The sequence below is a fragment of the Lissotriton helveticus genome, chromosome 5_1, assembly GCF_964261635.1.
Source record: "Lissotriton helveticus chromosome 5_1, aLisHel1.1, whole genome shotgun sequence".
Lineage (NCBI taxonomy): Eukaryota > Metazoa > Chordata > Amphibia > Caudata > Salamandridae > Lissotriton > Lissotriton helveticus.
Genome location: NC_136065.1, coordinates 340,780,100 through 340,793,774, shown reverse-complemented (window position 1 = coordinate 340,793,774; position 13,675 = coordinate 340,780,100). Strand labels below are relative to the sequence as shown.

The following is a 13,675-nucleotide window of genomic DNA, read 5'->3' as shown; positions in this document are numbered from 1 at the left end:
TTGAAAATACCGATCGCGAATTCCCCACACTCATAGTGTGCGATTCATATTATTGCATTCAGTCTTATAATGAATACTTGCAGAACTGGGTTCAAAACGGTTTCAAAGATGCGAAAGGTGGCACAATCAAGCATAAAACGCTTGGGAACAAGTAGTTCTTTTACAAAAGGAACTACAAAAGACTCACGTGATACATACACTGAGTCATCAATGTGATGGCGTTCACGTTGCAGGGAATTCATTGGCTGATGAGGCCGCGAAGGCAGCTTTGCAAACGGCTTCCGTAGCTGCCATCACCCGGTCAAAAACAAAAATAGACAGCGATATATTGCAAGCTGTCAGCACTACAGTAAAAAATTAGATAAAATAACTCCCGAAAGGCTTTCCAGTAAAGTACTCATACATAACTGATGCGAATAACGTTCCATTTGCTCGAATCCCTGGAGTGGGGGATAGGGCAATTCCAAACATGGAACATAGGTTAGGACTAATTATAGCGGCACACGAAGGGCTCACTTCTGCACAGGCTGGTGTTTCCGCCACAGTATCATTATTAAAACAGAGATACTGGTGGCCACATATGAGAAGACAAACTAGGAACTATGTTCTAGAATGTGAAATCTGCCAAAGAATGAAGGTATCAACAGTGAAACGACCAGTACAGACGCCCCTTCTAATCTCAGATAAACCATTAGCTTGTGTTTACCTGGACAACTGCGGTCCCTTACGAAGGGATGGCAACTATAAATATATCATGGTCGCAGTGGATTCCTGCACGAGATTCATTTGGATGTGGCCCCAGCGCTCGGCTGACGCCAGAACGGTTATAAAAGATTTGCGAGTCTTTATCGGCACATACGCGATTGGCATGCTACATTCTGACCAAGGTCCTGCTTTTAGCTCTCGAGCTTATAAGGAGGCCATGACCAGCATGGGCATTGCATTGCGGTATTCTTGTCCCTTCCATCCTGAGGGAAACGGGCTTGTGGAAAGAAAAAACCGAGACATAAAGCAATCTATAACGGCAAAGGTATTAGGTTCGGGTGCTGGGTGGGTCAAACATTTAATAAGTGTCCAACTTAGTCTTAATAATCTGCCAAGAAATTCTCTAAAAGGTTTCAGTCCGTACAAACTATTGTTCGGGACTAGAATGCTAATCCAGGACCTCGATAGTCAAACTTCAGTGGTGAAACAAAAATGCTTTGATATCAAAGATCGTTTGGCTATTTTACAGGACTTAAATGAAACAAGAAAAAACCTGAGCAACATAAAGTTGAAACAACAGCCAACGACCACTGAAGAGAAACCACCTGTCCCAGCAAGGCCTGTCTGGATTCCAAAGATTGGGGATCTGGTCAGAGAGAAAATAGCGGTGAAGAAGGAATTTGGGCCTTCTTACAGAAAATCAGTACCTGTCTTAGCTGTCAACGGAACAAGATCAGTTGTACTACCGCCCCTTGCTGGTAAAAAGGAGAACCGAGTTGTATCCATCGACCTGGTTAAACCACAATCATGTGGCCAATAACAAGTGGTAGGCCAAGTGGACTCCCAAGAAGTAGCAGAACACCAAAGTTTACTACAAATCAAGAGGTTCAAACTGATAGACTAATCACATTTGATAAACCTACAGTGAATCAACAAGGACTATGCAACAAAGCCATGGAACTTAAGCCTCTTGAAACCCAAATTGTAATAATTCAACAAAAAACACCAGTCTACAATGATGTAGCCACAGACTATGCTAATGAAACAAAGAAAATTCCGAAAGCAAAAAGAAATCCAGAAGCAATTGAAACAATTGACAGAACTGCATCAGGCTATTTCATCAATTTCGATGATTTTTCTGAGGATCCGCGTGAACCTGAGGAACAGCCAATATCAACAACAACTTTTAAAGACAAGGCTAAAAAACTCTTTCATCAACTAAAAGAGACCTATCTGATTTCCCCATGGATTGAATTTTGGGTGGTACTAGGTGCACTTTTCCTCCTGCTTTGGCTCATCATGGTACTATGCTTGGGACATTTCATTGAGGGAAAATATGTTACAATGGACACAGCAAGCCAGAAAATCAAATTGGTCCTAAAACCACACAAGTCTTCACACATCGAAAAAAGAGAACTTTCTTCAGTAAACTTCACAGCCAATCCATTACCCGGTGGGGTAGCATGGGACAAAACTGATTACGAAATCTATGGCCCGGTCAAGCTCTTGAAGTATCCTAATCAATTCAAGGTTTCATTAAGTGACTTTGTAAAACCGAGCACATTTTCTGATGATTGGGACTTTGAAAGTATTAATGGTATGATGTCAGACCTAGTTATGTCAGCTAAATTTACTGAACATGATTATTTACAGGGTTCATCTAATTATGACCAGATGTACTGTTACAACCACTATGGTAATCATTATTTGCATAAATCTGCTCAACCTAGAAATGTTTTTAATTATAATCAATGGGAGCATTGTGCAACTCCACCAAAAGGCAGTTCAAATACATTTTATGAGAAATTTTCTTACTTCTCAGGGTTTAACACAAGTAATGCAGAAACGTTTTATTTCAAACTGTTAAATAAGACAGGAATGAAAACCATGCTGACAAACACAAAATTAATCTAGTCAGAAACATTTTTTGATAAAAATGAATACATTTGGTTTTGATTTCTGGAACAATAATATTGAAACGAAAACCATCTGGGGTACTAAAGATTGGCAGGTCCAAGGTATAGAATCATTATTTAGAGCCTGCATGATCCCAGAACAAATTATATTTTTGAATGACACAATTCAACAAACAACCTGTCTTGGCCTAGCCAAAATTAAAGATTTAAACAAACCGTCTATTCCAAAGCCAACTCCTGATAGTAATAACACTACAGATGTTGAGATAGACGGATCCCATATTTTTAACCAAAACAGAACACATCCTGATTGGAAGAATTGGTTGATCTGGCCCACAGACACAAATAACTGTCAAGATAGATTCCTGAACAAAATACAGGGGTTAAAAATGTCCCGGCCAGACCCTAGATACTCCCAGCGACAACATCCAGGGATTGTAACAACATACAGTGTGGGTAAACTCTGCCTTGAATGGCTACGAACATCCACTCTGGCAGAAATTAAGCAACGAATGAATGAATGAATGAATGAAATAATTTGTAAAGCGCGCGATGGCCAAAACGGCTTCCTGGCGCTGGGAGCTCTAAAGAACCGGACAGACAGGGCCAGGAGGATTAGCGGGGGTAGGCCAGGGCAAACAGAAAAGTTTTTATCGCTTTACGGAAGTGTGAAAAGATAGGGATCGAGCGCATAGAAAGAGGAAGAGAGTTCCAGAACCGGGGGGCAAGAACAGAGAAACGGGTTCCACCAGTGCGAGATTTGTGAAAACGGGGAACAGTGAGGAGGGCAGAAGATGATGAACGGAGAGTGCGGGCAGGGGTGTGAAGGGAAATCAGAGAGTTGATGAAAGCCGGTGCAGAGTGATCAAGGGCCCGATAAACAAGGCACCCCAATTTGAACAAAGATCTCTGAAAAATTGGCAACCAATGGAGGGATTTGAGGACGGGAGTGATGTGATGGGTTTTGGGCAAGTGAAAGATGAGACGGGCAGCCTGATTTTGGATAGCTTGTAAGCGGCGGGATTCATAGGCAGGAATGCCAGCGAACAAGCTATTACCATAATCAAGGCGGGAGGTAATAAGGGCAGAAATAATGATTTTAAGGGAGTCAAAAGAAAAGAAACGAGAGATTTTCCGGATCATCCGGAGGGAGAGAAAACAGGAGGACACCACGGCACTGACCTGGCCATGCATGGACAGGTCCTGTCTGACCTTGATGCCCAGAGTTTTAACGGAGGGAACGGGGGTGGGAGGAGGGCCAAGAATGGAAGGCCAGAAAGCAGGGGACCAGGGGCTGGATGAGCCGCCAATCAGGACAAGCTCAGTCTTATCTGGATTGAGCCTGAGGTGGTTGGCGCTCATCCACCCAGAAATAAAGACCATGGTGGAGTGAAAAAAGGATAGAGAGTGAGAGGAAGAGGAAAGATCAAAGACGAGCTGGAGGTCGTCAGCGTAGTTATACACAGAGACCCCCAGCTCAAGAAGGGAAGAGATAAGAGGGTGAATGTAGAGGTTGAAGAGAAGGGGAGAAAGGGAGGAACCTTGGGGAACCCCACAGGGCACCGGGAGGGGGGAAGCAGAAAAGCCAGGAAGGTGGACGGCTTGAGAACGACCTGTTAAAAAGGAAGTGATCCAGGAGAGGGCAGAGCCTCGTATGCCCGCTGCGCTGACACGGTCCAGAAGAATGTTATGGTCGACCGTGTCAAACGCAGCGGACAAGGCAACACTTGACTTTACTTAAAGAAGGTGCTGGCTTGCGTGATTTCATTATGGGACCGCGCAAACAGCGTCAAAAACGTTTCATAGCGGCCTCTATATATGCAGCTTACACCGAAGCTTGGAAAGTAACTCAAATTAAGACAGCAGAGAGAATACGGGAAATTGACCGTGTTAATTTGGAAAAATCACTTTCTGTTGTGGACAATGGGTTAATGACTCTGTCTTCCAGAATATATTCACTGGACAGCATTGTATCATCTGCAATCGATATAATAGAGCAGGACTTACTGATGTTACAACACGGTCAGTCTCAATTGCGTTCTATTGTACAGCTTGCTGGACGTTACAAAATCTGCGTTCAGGCTATGTGCCTTGGCGTTTAATCAACACAACGTCATTATTCTCTATCTATAACCTTACTGATACGCAAATCAGCTTGGCACAAAAGGGAGCAGAATATACAATTCTGAGCATTGAAAAACTAGAGAGATTACCATTGACAATGAATCAGAATCAGAAAGTACTTTATTCGGTTAAAAATCATTCACCGCTGGGGAGGAGCCAAGATGGCGTCCGGGTAGGACGTCCAGTCCCTCGGCTCCGAGGACCATCTCCTCCTTTGCAGCAATCCTGCCGGCTATCCTGAACCGCAGTGGCGAATTGTGGACGATGATGACTTCCGGCGACCCACGGAGAAATCCTGAGGCTGTAACATCCTTGCAAGCGGGAGAAATGACCGATTAAACTCTGCGGCCCGCAGCAGCTCTGAGACCGGGGCCCCGAGTAGGCAGCGAGGCCGGCTACCAAGTGCACAACACGGGATGCCAACGATCGCGGTAAGCCGGTCGGATCATTTCATGTGCGAGACGGCCGAACTTCAGCACGCAAACCCCGTTGGATTGTAGGTACGGATTTAATCGTGCCTGGCTCTTTGTACGGGGCAACCGCACGGCTGCAAGTGCCCTGTTTGCTGGCCGCCGAGAAACGGCTTGAGTAATGTCCCGCAATCGACGGGAGGCTCCCGGATTTCTACTCCCGCTACTTTTTGCAGGGAAACGTCCCTATGGGTCTTAGCTTGTGGCAACATACTGGCATCGTCTGCCACTATCATAGTGCACGGAACTTTGGCTTCCCACCTTGAGTACCCTGGCCTGACTCGGAGTGTCCACACTCACGCCTACAACGGACATGATGGAATACAGCCTGGGGGAGCCTGGGCTACAGTGTGATGGCGGAATTGTGGCGCAGGGGGACGCACTTGGAGGGGAGAGTAGAGGAGACCTGGGTTATGGCGATCTTTTGGCAGCTGTTCTCTCCCTCCGTCACTTCATGGCTCACTCTGTTCAAACCCTGATCAACGCGGTGGATGATATCGTGAGCGCACTGGGAAGATTGAGAATGGAAGATTTACAGGTACATGGCGATTCTCCTTGTTCCACGTCCGTCTCCAACAAGATGGCTGCCCTACATTATAATGGCGGATCTGAGACTCCGAACCTCGTAATATACCATGCTGAGGATTTTGCATGTCTGGGACGATGTGAAGACCTCGGACTGGTATCGCGACGGGAGTGCTCGCCCCAAGCCATACTCCCCATTGCCCGGGGGCCGCCTCGGATGTTGTTGGATGTTGACAATTTCCTTCCTGGCTCGGCTCCGCAATATACCATGGAGATGGTTCATTTCTTGCCCAGGCTGGGACCATTGGACTTGCGCGCAGCTGACACGTTTGGGTGGTTGAATCGATTTGACATTTTTGGGTTGCTGTTCGCGTTCTTTTGGGACACTTTGGTAGGCAGTGGTGAACGAGATAAAACGGGACAGGGATGAACGCCTCCTATCATTGACTGATGGGTTCCTCGTTGCTGACCGAGCTGGCTATGCGACATGCTGATTTCTCTGATTATACAATCTGCCGGTTTCGTGCTTTATAAATTGCTTTGCAAGTAATGTTTTTTGTCAACGGATTTTACGCTTCAAGCCATTATTGGAACTATGGGAGGGTGATACCGGGGACTGATATGTGGGTTGTGGATTGCTACCCTTGCTTATGCTGTGGGCTGCATATGTGTTTCCGACTTCTTTGCTTGTACTGCTTGCCACCGCTAGACGCCATATTTTGCGCTGTTATTGACCTTACGGGTGGGTGGAGCCGAGGGACGGGTGGTGGACTCCTCCCCGCCTTTCTTTCTTTTACGAGAGTTTTAGATTAGGACTCTTTTCTTACTCTCTATATTTCGGGACTCCTTTTACTGGGCAACAGGCACACTGCTAGGGGGGGTAGGCCGTAGCCAGCTGCAGGGGTGCAGGGTGGGGAGTGGGTGGGGGGGGTTTGTTTTTTATTTTTGGTTCTATGGGCCTTCTATTCTTTTTCTTTTTCTTTCTTTCTGGGTTTAGACGTTTATCTCCTAGGCGGTACGCAGCGATTCTGGTTTTTTGTTACAATGTGCATTTATCTATCCTGATCGTAATAGACCGGCGTCCAACCTGTTGTGATATGATATCCTGCTCTTGTCTATCCTTCGGAACAAGAACTTTAAAAATTAGACCTCAATATTCCTGAATCGGATCCTTTGCGCTTCCTGTATTGCACCGTACTGTATATGTGAGCCCTCGGGCTCTTACTTGTGTTGTATCTGCGATTTCTATCAATAAAGGTCTTACAAAAAAAAAAAAAAAATAAATCATTCACCATGAAAGTAACAACACAAACAATACACTATATACAAAAGGTAACTTAAAACACATATTATCATTATATTTCATTTACAGTAATAGTTTTCCTTAATTTCAGAACATGTTTAAAATAACTTAAAAGTACCACAACAGTAAAAACAGTATCCATTCTCTGACATTCTAGGAAAGCTAAACGGCATCTGTTTAAATTCATGTCTTTAAGAAAGGGGATTAAGAATTTTCGGCGAGGAGTAATATAGAATTTACAAAAGAATAAAATGTGAATATCGGATTGGGACGAGGAATCATCACAGGGGCAGGTTGATAAATTTTGCGACCATGAGTTCATTTTTGGGAAGGACAGAAGTCTAAAAACAAGATTCAATCTAAAGCGGGTTAAAAGAAATCGATCATAATTTGACATCAACAGGGTCAAATAGGGCTGTACTTTTACTCCAGTCAATATTAAATTATGCGAAGCAACTGTCTTTTTACTGGCTTCTGCTCTTCTTCTTTTATCCTTGAGGTATTCCAAACTCAGTTTTTTCAAAGATCTTCTGGGTATAGTTCCCATAGATAATGGATCCTCATAATATTCGCAGTGTCCAATATCAAACATAAATTGCTTAATGTATGCTAGCCATTCGACAGTGCCCGTATTTTCCATATTCAATATATCCTGTATCACAGCCCGATTAACTACACATTCATTAGTAGTCCATAACCTGTGCCACAAGAGAATGGGCTGTATTCTAATTAAGTCTGATACGTGGAGTTGACCCAGCTCCATATGGCAAATATAAGTTGGAACACTCTGCGGTACAGCTAAAACATCCCGCATAAATTTGTTTTCAACAATTTGTAGAGGGTCAATATTAGAAAAGCCCCAAAGTCCGGCACCATAAAGGGCTACGGATGTACATGTGGCGTTGTATATGGTCAGGATTTCTTTTATTGGTTTATTTCCCAACTTTTTCAAAAAAGTCTTAAGGGCCATTATAGTTTTTGGGAACAAAAGAGTTCTAGCCTTTATAGCACTTAACCATCCCCCCGTTCATGAAACAAAATACCCAAATAGGGGAAAAACGAAATATTTTCCAAGGGAACGTTATTTAAATACATACTTTTCAACTTTTTTCCAGATTTTGTACCGCAGTTCATGGAGTATGTTTTACCACAGTTAATTTTCAGGTCTAAGCTCAACATTAACTTTTCAAAGGATAATAACAATTTCTGTAAGGCCAAGGGGGTTCGAGCCATTAGAACGGCATCGTCCGCGTACATGAGCGCAGGGATCGACCTCTTCCCCACTCTAGGCACATCCCTGCACTCCTGCAGGAGACAATGTTCAAGTCCATTAATGTAAAGAAGAAATAGAAACGGGGCCAGGACACAGCCCTGGCGTACTCCGCGTCCCACTCCAAATCTTCTAGTACATTCTCCCCCACGGCCGTATCGAACTGATGCTGTGGCACCTGAGTATAAATCTCTCAGGAAGCTAATTATGGCATCATTGACGCCTAGCCCTTTCAAAATATCCCACAATTTAGCATGCAATACACAATCAAATGCCGAAGACAAATCGACGAACATAAGATATAACCGTTCCCCTGTAACCCTAGTATATTTTTGTTGGATAATCATTAAATTTAAACATTGTTCGACGGTACCCATACCTTTCTGGAAACCGTACTGTAGGTCGCTCATTATTTCATTTTCCTCTGCCCAGTTCTGGAGTCTTGCCAAAATTATTCTACCGAGAATTTTTACAGATGAATCAAGAAGGGAAATTGGCCTATAACAAGCACAATTTTGTCTCTCACCCTTCTTGTAAATCGGCACAATTATCGAGGTAAACCAGGATGAATGCAGGCCATTAGCAAGAGCGGCATTAAAAAGCGGTACCAACATGGGACCCCAAATCTCTATGTTTGCTTTATACAAATCTGCAGGGATCCCATCTGGGCCAGCAGCCTTGCCACCCTTCGTTGCAGTCAACCCGATTAAAACTTCCTCCAGGGATATCACCAACTTTTCCTCACCCATTACACCGTTCACAGATTTAAAAGCATTTGTAGAGTAAGGAGCATCCTGCGAGCTATATAAAGTTGAAAAATGTTCCACTCATTCCTCTTCGGTAATCGCAGTCTCTATACGAGCCTTATGACCATCAAAGAGGAAGGGGGTGTTAACTGCCCTCCAAAAAGCGGATGCATCCTTAGACTGTGCAGCCTCGCAGAGTGCCTCAAGGGCCTCCTTTTTTATGGCATTTTTCCTATTTTTCAAGGCCTTATTATAGGTTTTCCTTAACCCTCTTATTGCTAAGAGATCCCGGGGAGAACTATGGATAGCATATTTCAAATCACTTAATGCCCTGGTACAGGCGGTATCAAACCAGCTTTTAGTACGCCTAGTCTTATTTTTTAGCTCCACCCACAGACTTTTCTTAATATGAAGAGCTATTCTATCAAAATGCTTTAAGATCTGATTGGAGCAAGACGTCTCCCCTAGGCAAACAGAGAAACTATCTGAACAAGTATTTAACAGCTTTGCAAGAAACATTTCTGGCATGACCTTGCCCCATTTTAGTGTATACCCATTTTCCCTTCTCAGAATCAAATCAGAGGCTATATATGGGGTGAGAGTATGTTCAGAATGTTCATAAAAAGGATTCTCAACCTCTAATGATAAGGGCAAATGATCACTTAGGGGTAACTCTAAAATCTCTAAACTATTGATCCTATGACTATAACTATTTGATACAAGAATAAAGTCAATAGTGGACATGGCTCCTCTGCCAATAAATGTAGGTTGAAAAGGAGTGGGGTTCTGAGCTATTTCATTTGCAAAACCCAAATCATACATAAATATTAGTTCATTAAGTAAATCCCCGATCAAGGAATGATCAAAGTGTGTTAGACTTATATCTTGTTCTAACATTAGGCCACAAATCCCCGTTTTTCCCTTTGTACAGAGAGGACAGTTAAAATCTCCCCCCCATAAAATTACCATTTCCTGATTTGATTTATCTATTTCATGTTGTATATTTTCCCTAAGTGTTCTTAAGGTATTCGATATTTCATCTTTCGGGATGTTATTGTAAAAATTAATCAAAATTACAATAATTCCCTTTATGCTTATGGTTATTAGTTGGTAATAATTTGAATTAGATTTAAAACATACTTTCTCGTATTTAAGCTTATTGGAAAGAAGTGTTATTAGGCCTCCCTTCGCACGTCCATGTTGACCCCCCTCAGCTGAAGTGAAGAAGGTTCTGTACCCACTTAAATACACCGGTTCCGTGGTCCAAGTTTCTTGAAGGACCACGACATCCCGCTCATTTAGGATTATCTCCCAGGATGGATTATTTATCTTATTCTTTAAGCCTGCTACATTCCAGGATAGGAATGTACAGGAATTCCCTTTTTTGTTACTTACTTCCTCTTCTACCGTGGAGGTATCACAAGCTGTCTCCTTACATGGGGGACTTACTCTTCCACTATTATCCCCAACCTCTACCTTCTGGATGATGACAATATTAGAAGGAGACTCATCAACGTCACCAAAATTTATATTTAGGGTCGATTCTGAAGATAGAATTGTTTGACATCCCTCCCCTAAGGTGGACTTTATGGGGTTCTTTTTAGGAACAGCCACCTCTTCTAGACTCTGAGTGTTTGTCCGCTCGGCAACCTTTTTTTGTCAATCGACATAATCAAGGCCCGAAAATACATAGAATCTATTGTAGGTTGGTAGATTATAGGCTGGACGGGAAAAATCTCTATTCTCCCAAAGAAGGTTATTATTCCTATAATCTAATCCAGGCGTTGTTGGAAAAAATTGCCTCCGATTAATACCAAACTGTCTCCCAGTGTGGGATAATGGAATCATACCATATCCACGCTGGTTTGAGGAAAACCAATCTACAGGATACCTTACGTTATCCCTAATTCCAGGGTTTTGCCCTGGGCAATACGGATAAAAGTAACTAAGATAGTGAGTAGTGATAGAGTCACTGCCTTTTGACTCATACCAATCTCCTATATGGCGGACCGCTCTATGGTCTTTGAAATTTACAATGATAACATCCCCTTTCTTGTCTTTGGGTCTAGAACCCACCCAAACTGATCGCCTCACTGTCAGGATTTCTCCATTGATATGCGCTGGCAAGGGTCTATTATTGTATAGCCAGTGTATTACTTTATTTCTTAATGCATGGTGATCTTCCCTAGCGTCCATAAGTAACTCGGGGACACCTGCCATGACTATTGTGTAAGGGGCAGCTTCAGGCGGTAGGTCAACAGTTCTCTGTTGGTACCGTTTTCTGTTATAAGAATTTGCTGTACCATTCTCCTTAATGGCCTTAGATTGGAGTATCTGTGGCCTTTCTTCTACCAACATTTTTTCCCCGCCTTGGCCGCCTACTGTATTCACAGATTTAAATCAGGCTTCTTTTTTAGCGGAGATACAGGTGGTACGCTTTTTGATATAGGGCCAGTCAATTTTATCCCTTCTTGGGCAATTTTTGTAGAAGGGACTGGGCAAGGTGATGCTAGTTTGGGAGCAGTCGTCATTGGCACGGATAAACCACTAGATTTCATGAGATTCACCCCCTGTATCAGATCAGCTAGTAATTGTGTATTTTTCCCTACTTTTTTATCTAGCTGATCAAGTCTGGTATTACACAAATTAATTTTTTCCACCAGGGGCTGAATTAGCCCTTTTAACAAACTTTCTAGTTTTGCTAATAAACCAGTCTCACCCCAAGGACAAGGATCAGTTATCGTTTGAGGTAGAATTGGGAGGGATGGTAAGGTAGCCGCATCAGTCACTACTGGAGTCAAACTCCTCTTCTGTAGTTTAGCTTCCCTAGTCGTCGTGGGACATCCCCCTCTTTTTATAGTAATATTAGTAGTAGTTTTCAGCAGTGACATCTGGGTTGAATTAGTAAGTGGTGCAGGAGAAAATCTGGGGGAATCTGATAGCCCTTCATCAACATAGGTACTACATAGGCTCATGTGGTGTGGTTTCAAACTAACAGGAGTTGTTAAAATGGAGATCTTGGTTGTGGAATAATCTGATACTCCAGCTTTATCCTCCCTTTCTCTTAAGTTGGAGGACCTAATTTCTTCCACATTGCTATGTATATGCGATACCGATGGGGCTAACCCTATATAGCCTGCACAAGTACTTTTATTTATCATATTAACCACTTGTGTGCTTTTTTTGGGTACTTGTACTTTGTGCGTTTGCTTCCCCCTTCTCTTTCGTGTTTTTGCCTTTTTGAATATTCTTACAGGTGGGGTATGTTTTTGTTTTTCCACGATATCTGAATAATCGGATAATTTTATAACATGGACCTGTGCTGTCGCAGTAACTACTTTACCACAGGGAATGGGAGGTTTTTTAGGCGAAGATATATCAATTAGGAGCGCCTCCTCCTGGGTCAGAGAAAGATTCCCCTGGCCAAGAGAGGCACGTCTATTAGAGTTAATCTGGGTAATTTTTTGAATTAGATAATTATCAATAGGCCCTTTGTCTAATTTCTCTTTATACAGTTTACTAGCTTAAAATTATACAGATTCTGAAACAATATTGCAAATAGTTAAAATGAATAATAATATCAAAACAAGACAACAAAGCTACAGCACTCAGCGCCCACGCCCTTGTCCTAAATATATGTAACAGAAGTTGTCATTGAAAGTACCTGGCTATCAAGAGACCCAAGTCCCAAGAGCACCAGCATCTAGTGCCCAGTCCAGTCTCCTCTGGCCTCAGAGGGCCCACCCTTTGCCCGGGCTTAGCCCCGGGCGCTCCTGCTCGCTCCCGCGTAGCGGTAGAGTAACTTACTTAAGTAGCAGTTAGGTCAGTTAGAGGTGTGCTTTTTCCGTCGTCCGGTGCTCAGGGGGCGGGACTGGCAGGGAGAGCGGGCCAGGTGTCTTAATTGGCCAGCAAGGACTCCTGGAACATCGAGTCCTTGCTCCTGCTCGCAGCCCTGCTTTGCCCTTCAACACCCCAGTAGGTTTCTTAAGGTGGCGCCCTGTCCTTGCCACGAAGCGGGACCCGCGAAGCTGGTACCGCGAGTCGTCGAAAGAAAGTGGATTAAAGGTCCAGAATCTCAGCAAACACTCCAGCAGGCGCTTAACAGCTCAGAGCTCGAGGGATCCCACTCCACATCGGCAGAGGTGCGCTTTTTCCGTCGTCCGGTGCTCAGGGGCGGGGCTGGCAGGGAGAGCGGGCCAGGTGACTTAATTGGCCAGCAAGGACTCCTGGAACATCGAGTCCTTGCTCCTGCTCGCAGCCCTGCTTTGCCCTTCAACACCCCAGTAGGTTTCTTAAGGTGGCGCCCTGTCCTTGCCACGCAGCGGGACCCGCGAAGCGGGTACTGCGAGTCGTCGAAAGAAAGTGGATTAAAGGTCCAGAATCCCAGCAAACACTCCAGCAGGCGCTTAACAGCTCAGAGCTCGAGGGATCCCACTCCACATCGGCAGAGGTGCGCTTTTTCCGTCGTCCGGTGCTCAGGGGGCGGGGCTGGCAGGGAGAGCGGGCCAGGTGTCTTAATTGGCCAGCAAGGACTCCTGGAACATCGAGTCCTTGCTCCTGCTCGCAGCCCTGCTTTGCCCTTCAACACCCCAGTAGGTTTCTTAAGGTGGCGCCCT

The 13,675-nt window shown here is 44.1% G+C and overlaps 1 protein-coding gene across 1 annotated transcript in view; it reads left to right on the top strand.

The window, feature by feature from the left end:
• CFAP74 (cilia and flagella associated protein 74) overlaps positions 1 to 13,675 on the top strand; it is a 1,328,338-nt gene that overhangs the window by 1,081,903 nt on the left and 232,760 nt on the right. The window lies entirely within an intron of this gene.